Genomic DNA, 8,257 nt, shown 5'->3' with positions numbered 1-8,257 from the left:
TCCCCAGGATCAAACCCTGGGCTGCAGGCGGCACTAAACCGCTGTGCCACTGGGGCTGCCCTAAAGATGAGTTTAATACTGGGGTCTCTAAAACCTGATCCATTGTCACATGGATATTGTAATCTCCCTTTGCTCATCTCTAACTCTGCGCTCTAACAGTGCTGAACTGGGCTCCTGCCACTTGTCACTTATTTAATTCATTGCCAGATTTCCTATGTCAGATTTCCTATATAACTGCTTCAGCATCCTTGGCTACACCTTGGGAAAGAATCTTATAAAATAGAGTCCACTGTTTATGTGCCCTCCGTCTACACGTTCTGGTGATTTCTGAAGTTGCTTAGGTCAGCACCCGGTGCCCACCACCTACAGTGAGATTTTCCATACATTTCTAATACAGTTAGCTTATTTGTCACATGCTGTGTTCTGTCCTGTGACAATCCCACATCCTAAATAACTTAATTTGAATAATTATGATGTATGCTCCAGGTTATAAAAAATCTGTGCACTTTGGCTAATGCATAGTGGTAGACATCCACCGCTAAAGTATCCTGCGGAAGACCTCAGACCCTAACCCCATGATCCATTTACCACCTCTGTAGTTTTGCCTTTTCCAGAATGTCCTATACATGGGGCCATACAGTGTGTAGCCTCTTCAGACTGGATTCTGTTGCTGAGCAGCATCCGTGTGGACTCCTCCATGTCCCCGAAGGTGGGTGAAGGCTCGTGCCTCTCTGCTGCTGAACAGCATTGCCCTGCACGCGTCGGCGACTCAAACAAGTTTACTCTTCCAGGGTCTTGGCTGAGGCCGCTTCTGCAATAAAAGATGAACAGGAGAGAAACATGTTTATAACGTGGTCACATCCTTTGTACGTGGGAGATGCTCAGCTCCCTGAAATGGCCCCAATAATCCCTTTAAATACCGTCTTCAGCTAAAGACCAAGGCGGCCTGTCGGGGAGGCTGTTGGACCAAGGACGGCGCGCAGGGGTGAGGTCGCGGGCAGGTTTCGCTCAGGCCTGTGGCAGCCCTGAGGGGCCCCGGGACTGTCCTCCGTCCTCCTGGGGCCGGGAGGGGGCTGCTCCGCACACGGGGGTTTCCTTTATAGGAGTGATGTCCGCTCACCACAACAGCTTCCGCTCCGTTTGCAGAGTCTCTGTTATCTGCTGTTTCTGAAAATTAATTAGCCCCAAGCAAACCTTGGCATAGTGTGAGGTGCACCACAGTGAGCTTATGGATTCACCTGCCGGGGGATCCCTGGGTGGCGCAGCGGTTTGGCGCCTGCCTTTGGCCCAGGGCGCGATCCTGGAGACCCGGGATCGAATCCCACGACGGGCTCCCGGTGCATGGAGCCTGCTTCTCCCTCTGCCTGTGTCTCTGCCTCTCTCTCTCTCTCTCTCTCTGTGTGACTATCATAAATAAATAAAACTAAAAAAAAAAAAAATTTTGGATTCACCTGCCGGGGACATTCTGAGTTCGGAGGCATTTTAGCCATTGTAAGGGCATCTCCCTGTCCTCAGGGAGCTCGGCCCCCTCAGGACCCGGGCGGAGCAGGAGGGGGCGCGTCCACGCTGACAGGAGCCCCCTCAGGACCCGCGCGGAGCAGGTGGGGGCGCGTCCACGCTGACAGGAGCCCCTCAGGACCCGCGCGGAGCAGCTGGGGGCGCGTCCACGCTGACAGGAGCCCCCTCAGGACCCGGGCGGAGCAGGAGGGGGCGCGTCCACGCTGACAGGAGCCCCTCAGGACCCGCGCGGAGCAGGCTGGGGGCGCGTCCACGCTGACAGGAGCCCCCTCAGGACCCGCGCGGAGCAGGTGGGGGCGCGTCCACGCTGACAGGAGCCCCTCAGGACCCGCGCGGAGCAGCTGGGGGCGCGTCCACGCTGACAGGAGCCCCCTCAGGACCCGCGCGGAGCAGGAGGGGGCGCGTCCACGCTGACAGGAGCCCCCTCAGGACCCGCGCGGAGCAGGGGGGGCGCGTCCACGCTGACAGGAGCCCCCTCAGGACCCGCGCGGAGCAGGAGGGGGCGCGTCCACGCTGACAGGAGCCCCCTCAGGACCCGCGCGGAGCAGGTGGGGGCGCGTCCACGCTGACAGGAGCCCCCTCAGGACCCGCGCGGAGCAGGAGGGGGCGCGTCCACGCTGACAGGAGCCCCCTCAGGACCCGCGCGGAGCAGGTGGGGGCGCGTCCACGCTGACAGGAGCCCCTCAGGACCCGGGCGGAGCAGCTGGGGGCGCGTCCACGCTGACAGGAGCCCCCTCAGGACCCGCGCGGAGCAGCTGGGGGCGCGTCCACGCTGACAGGAGCCCCCTCAGGACCCGGGCGGAGCAGGTGAGGAGACGCCGTGCCCACAGGACCCGCGGAGGATGGCGCGCTGCACCGACGCGGGGTTTCTGGGCGGGGTTTGCGGTGACCTGGGGTCCCGCGCGGGGCTGTGCCCGGGGCCGGGGCGACCCCCTTTCTGGGCTCGGGATCCCCTGGGCGGTGCGCTCGGCCGTGTTAGGCGCCACACGGATTCGGGTCCTGCGGCCCCTCAGGCCGTCTGCAGCCCGGGAGCTCCCGCCGCCGCCGCCGCCTGCAGGGTCCTCCCGCGTCTACACCGTCTACACCGCTTCGGGGCTGTTGGCTCCGTGCGCGTGACCACTCTGCTGGGAGGTCGGAAGGACTGCGCTGACTGCGTAGACGGCCTCGGGGAGCGGTATTTTCACAGCATCGGGTCTTCCGGTCGCCGAGCACGGAGGGTCCCCGTGGCCGCGTGTCGCCCTGGGTGTCCCCGCGGGTGCGGGTCGGGGAGCAGGACTGTCACCTGTTCATTATTCCCTGGGGAGGGAGGCAGCTGGGCGGTGGTGTCGGTGGAGCGTCCTGGAGCAGCAGGCTCCTCAGCGCGGGCTGCGGGGTCAGGGTCTCCTGGGGACCCCGTTCCCCTGCTGCAGCCTGTCCCCGGCGTCTCTGCTGCGGGGTCCTCCTGCTGGGGCCTGTCCTGGACATGGGGCGGGCTCCCCTCCAGCTCCCCTCCAGTCCTCCTCCAGCCTCCCCCCAGCCTCCCCCCAGCCTCCCCTCCAGCCTCCCCCCAGCCTCCCCTCCAGTCCCCCCTCCAGCCTCCCCTCCAGCTCCCCACCAGTCCTCCCCCAGCCTCCCCTCCAGCCTCCCCCCAGCCTCCCCTCCAGCCTCCCCCCAGCCTCCCCTCCAGTCCCCCCTCTAGCCTCCCCTCCAGTCCTTCCCCAGCCTCCCCACCAGCCTCCCCTCCAGCCTCCCCCCAGCCTCCCCTCAGGCCTCCTCTCCAGTCCCCCCTTCAGTCCCCCCTCCAGCCTCCCCCCAGACTCCCTCCAGCCTCCCCTCCAGCCTCCCCTCCAGCTCCCCCCCAGCCTCCCCCCAGCCTCCCTCCAGTCCCCCCTCCAGCCTCCCCTCCAGCCTCCCCGCCTAGACGCCCCAGTGCACTTACTGTGGGTTCCCCTCATTCACTGTCACACTTGTCACCAGGTTTTGCTGGAGGGCTGTGGAGAATTGGAAATCCGAGTCCCCTGCCTCCTCTGCGCTGCAGACACAGGGGCCTCCGGGGCGACCCTCGCCCAGGCCTCTGGGTGACAGGTGGCCTCCCGCTGCGGCTGTGCTGGGTGCAGGTGGCAGTTGGCCTCCGTCACGGAGCTGGACGTCCTCTGCTCCTGGCGGGGTGCTGATGTGGGTGCGGGAGTCACCGACTCTGCGGAGATTGCAGACCCACAGGAAACCTGTCCCCGCAGCGCAGACACTCTGTACCCCAGCCCCCAGACGCCCCGGCCGTCGTCCCCTCACCTCGGCTGCCCCTTCTCAGGCCCGTCTCAGCCAAACCGGGGACGCCCTCCCCAGGACGCAGCACACAGCCCTGTGGGAGGAGATGCCACAGATGACGCATCGTAACCGAGCACAGCTCTCACCTGTGTCCACCTGCCCACTGTCTAAAACGTCTTTACCATTCGGATCCAGTGTCCTAATTCAGGTGAGGGTTAGGCTTTAGGGTTAGGGTTCAGGGTTACAGTTGGGTGACAGAGGGAGGCGCAGGCTCAGGGTTTGTGCTGTGAGGGGCCCTGGAGGTGTGTGTGGCCTTAGGTTTTCTATCAGATTCTCTGGTTCTAGCTCCTTTCTGGGTTTCCAGATGTTACCAGTTGCTTCTGTCTTACTCCCGTGCTTTGGCGCTGCTCTGGCGGCCCAGGTCCCTTGGGGTTCTGAGCCCGGCTTTGGGCTGGGTTTTGTCAGAAGAATATCTCCGGTTAGGACTGGGGCCCGGGACCGTGGGGGGTCCTATCTGTTGGGTGGGTGGAGACCTTCCCGGGGGGGCTGAGTTGAGGGTGAGGCTCAGGCTTGGGTTGGTGCTCAGGGCGCCGTTGAACGGGGGCTCGGCTCAGGCCGATCTTTGCATTTCGCTGGTGGAGGCTACTTGGCGGCCTTCCAAACCGGAGGATTTCCTGCTGTGTTGCTAGCTGAGTCTTCTGGTGTCCTTAGGTACCCCAAATCCCCCGGGGTTCAGAGGCAGGCTTTGGCTCTGGGTCGGGTCAGAACCCAATCTAGGGTTAGGGTTAGGGCCCAGGAACCTGATAGGCCCCGTCAGCCGTGTGTCAGAGGGACTCTGAACGAGGGTCTTGGCTCGGGGAATCCTTTGGATTTACTCCTTTGGGCTGTTTTCCTTTACTCCACATGGCATGATTCCCTCCTGCGTTGCTGGTAGAGTTGTGTGCTGTTGCTCGGTGTTCGAAGCCAGGCTCTGGGGAGTGGTCCTGTCAGAAGCCAACCTCGGGGTACGGTTAGGGCCCAGGAGCTTGGAAGGATCCTACATGGGGGTGCTTTTGAGATCTGCCCGGAGAGTTGAATAGAGGGCAAAGGTGAGGATGAGGCTCAGGCTCAGGGTTCATGTTCAGGGGGACGCTGAATGTGGGGCTTCGCTCAGTGGGTTAGGGTTAGGGTTACAGGTTAGAGTTTAGGATTACTGGTTATAGTTAGGGTTAGGGTTGGATTTAGGGTTAGTTTTTATGGATTAGGGACTTGGGCTTAGTGTTTGGTTTTTGGCTAGTGATAGGTCTAGTGTTAGGCTTAGGTTAAGATTAGGATTAGGATTAGAGTTAGGGTTAGGGTGATTATCTGTTTACAGGTACAGATTGGATCTGGTCATGTGCCTGGCACTGGGACTCCCAGTATCTTCAGTGGGTTAGTTTTAAATGTTTTGTTTAGGTTTTGGGTTACGGTATGTGCCTGGCATCAGAGGCATTCAGAGGCCTCTCCAGAGAATCAAACTCCAGGCTTCTGCTGAGGTGAGAATAGACCTGGCAGGCATCTCCTGAGCTGGGATAAGGAGGGCATTTGTGGCTCTAAATACTCTTTATTTGGATTTTCAGTTGCCTTTCTGATTTTATCTCTTGTGCTCACCCATTTCATCAATGCTAACAATTGTTATTATAAAGTTTAACTTGAATTCCCATTTGTTAACACAGTATAATATAGTTTCGGGTGTCCGACATAGTGATTCAACCCTTGGCTACAACGCCTGGTACTTGTCACAGGTGCCCTCCGTCATCCCCATCCCCCATTTCCCTATCCAGCCCCCATTCCTCTGGTATTTATTACTTTATTCTCTATGGTTAAGAGTGTGTTTCTTGGTTTGCTTCTCTCATCTCCCCCCGCCCCTTTGCCAGTTTGTTTGGTTTCTTAAAATCCACACGTGAACGCAATTGTATGGTATTTGTCTTTCTCTGACTGACTTAGTTCATTTAGCATCAGTCCTTTCCGGTTCTCCCACATCGTTGTCAATGGCTTCATTCCATCCCTTCTGATGACCGAGTGACGTCGCAGTGACTGTATTTCCCCCATCGTCTGTGTCCACTCATCTGTCGCTGGACGCCTGGGCCCGGTCCGCTGTTCGGCTGCTGTTGATGACGCTGCTGCAGACACTGGGCTGCGCGTCCCCCTTCGAATCTGTACTTCTGTATCCTCGGGGCAAGTACCTCGCTGTGCAATTCCAGGATCGTAGGGTCGCTCTACTTTTAACTTCTTGAGGCCCCTCCGCACCGTTCTCCACAGTGGCCGCACCTGTTCGCATTCCCACCAGGAGTGTAAGGGGGCTCCCCCTTCTCCCCAGCCTCACCAACACCTGTTGTTTCTCGTGTTGTGAATTTTAGCCATTCTGACGGCTGTCAGGTGGCAACTCATCGTGGTTTGGGTCTGCATTTCCCTGGTGATGGGTGATGCTGAGTGACTTTCCGTGTGTCTGGTGGCCATCTGGATGTCCTGTCAGAGACAATGTCCATTCATGTTTTCTGCCCATTTTCAGTTGGTAATTTGTGTTTAGGATGCTGAGATTTATATTTGCTTTATCTATTTTGGACACTAACTCTTTATCGGATGTGTCGTTTACAAATATCTCCTCTCATTTTGTACGTTGCCTTTTAGCTACAGTTGTTTCCTCCACTGTGCGGAACCTTTTCAACTTGATGAATCCCAATAGTTTATTTTTGCTTTTGTTTCCCTCGCCTCAGAGGCGTGTCTAGAAAGAAGATCCAGTGGCCCATGTCCAAGACATTGCTGCCTATCTTTTCTTCTTTTTATGGTTTTAGGTCTCACATTTAGGTCCCTAATCCATTTTGAATTTATTTTTTACATACATGGTGTAAGAAAGTGGTCCTGTTTCATTCTTCTGCATGCGGCTGCCTAGTTTTCCCAACACCGTTTGTTGAAGAGACTGTATTTTTCCTGTTGGATATTCTTTCCTGCTTTGTTGAAGATTAATTGATCATAGAGTTACAGGTGTCTGTCTTGTTCCGGTTTTCCATTCTATTCTATTGATCTAAGGCTCTCTTTCTTGTGCCCGCACCATACTCTTTGGATCGCTAGAGCTCAGTGATATAACTTGAAATCTGGAACCCCAGCTTTGGTTTTGTTTCAACACTGCTTTGGCTATTTTTAATCTTCCGTGGTTTGTTTTTGTTTTGTTAAAGATTTTATTTATTTATTCATGAGAATACACAGAGAAGGGAGAGAGAGAGAGAGAGAGAGAGAGAGAGAGAGAGAGAGAGAGAGAGGCAGAGATCCAGGGCAGCCCATCTTCCGTGGTTCTATACAAATTTTAGGATCATTTGTTCCAGTTCTGTGAAAAATACCATTGCTATGTTGATGGGGATCGCATTAAATGTATAGATTGCTTTGAGCATAATTTGAGAAGAACGGATATTAACTCTTCTTTAGATACCCGGTAGAATTGCCCCGGGAAGGCCATCTGGTCCTGGACTTTGTTTCTTGGGAGATTTTTGGTTGCTGATTCAATTTCTTTGCTGGTTATCTGTCTGTTCCAGTTTCTTATTTCTTCCTTTTTCATTTCTGCTATGTTATCCATTTCTAGGAATTGATCTATTTCTTCCAGGTTCTAAGTTGTTGGCATATAATTTTTCATAATGTTCTCTTATAATCGTTGGTATTTCTGTGGTGTTTGTTGTTATTTCTCTTCTCATTTGTGATTTTATTTGGGTCCTCTTTCCTTTTTTTTTTTTATTTTTTTATTTATGATAGTCATTCAGAGAGAGAGAGAGGCAGAGACACAGGCAGAGGGAGAAGCAGGCTCCATGCACCGGGAGCCTGATGTGGGATTCGATCCCGGGTCTCCAGGATCGCGCCCTGGGCCAAAGGCAGGCGCCAAACCGCTGCGCCACCCAGGGATCCCCCTCCTCTTTCCTTTTTTAAAAAAGATTGTATTTATTTTTTCATGAAAGACACAGAGAGAGGAAGAGACACATGCAGAGAGAAAATCAGGCTCCATGTGGGGAGCCTGATGTAGGACTCAATCCCCTAGGACCCCGGGATCCTGACTGGAGCCAAAGCAGATGCTCAACCACCGAGGCACCCAGGTGCCTTGCTGATTCAATTCCTTTGCTAGTTATGGGTCTGTTCACATTTTCTATTTCTTCCTATTTCAGTTTTGCTCGTTTGCACATTTCTAGGGATTTGTCCATTTCTTCCAGGTCTCCCAGTTTGTTAGCGTATAATCTTTCATAGTATTCCCTTATAATTGTCTTATTTTTCTGGTGTTGATCGTGATCTCTCATCTCTCATTTGTGATTTTATTTGGAGAAGGTCCCTTCTCTTTTCTTGTTGATGAGGCTGGCTAGGGCTTGATCCATTTTATTAAGTATTTGAAGAACCGGCTCTTAGTTTCGCTATTCCATTCTACTGTTTTGTTGTTTCTGTATTGTCTATTTCTGCTCTCATCTTTATTATTTCCCTTCTGCTGCAGGCTGTAGGCTTT

This window comes from Vulpes lagopus, chromosome 18, assembly GCF_018345385.1.
Source record: "Vulpes lagopus strain Blue_001 chromosome 18, ASM1834538v1, whole genome shotgun sequence".
NCBI lineage: Eukaryota > Metazoa > Chordata > Mammalia > Carnivora > Canidae > Vulpes > Vulpes lagopus.
The sequence above is the reverse complement of the archived record's forward strand: the minus strand, read 5'-3'. Positions refer to the sequence as shown.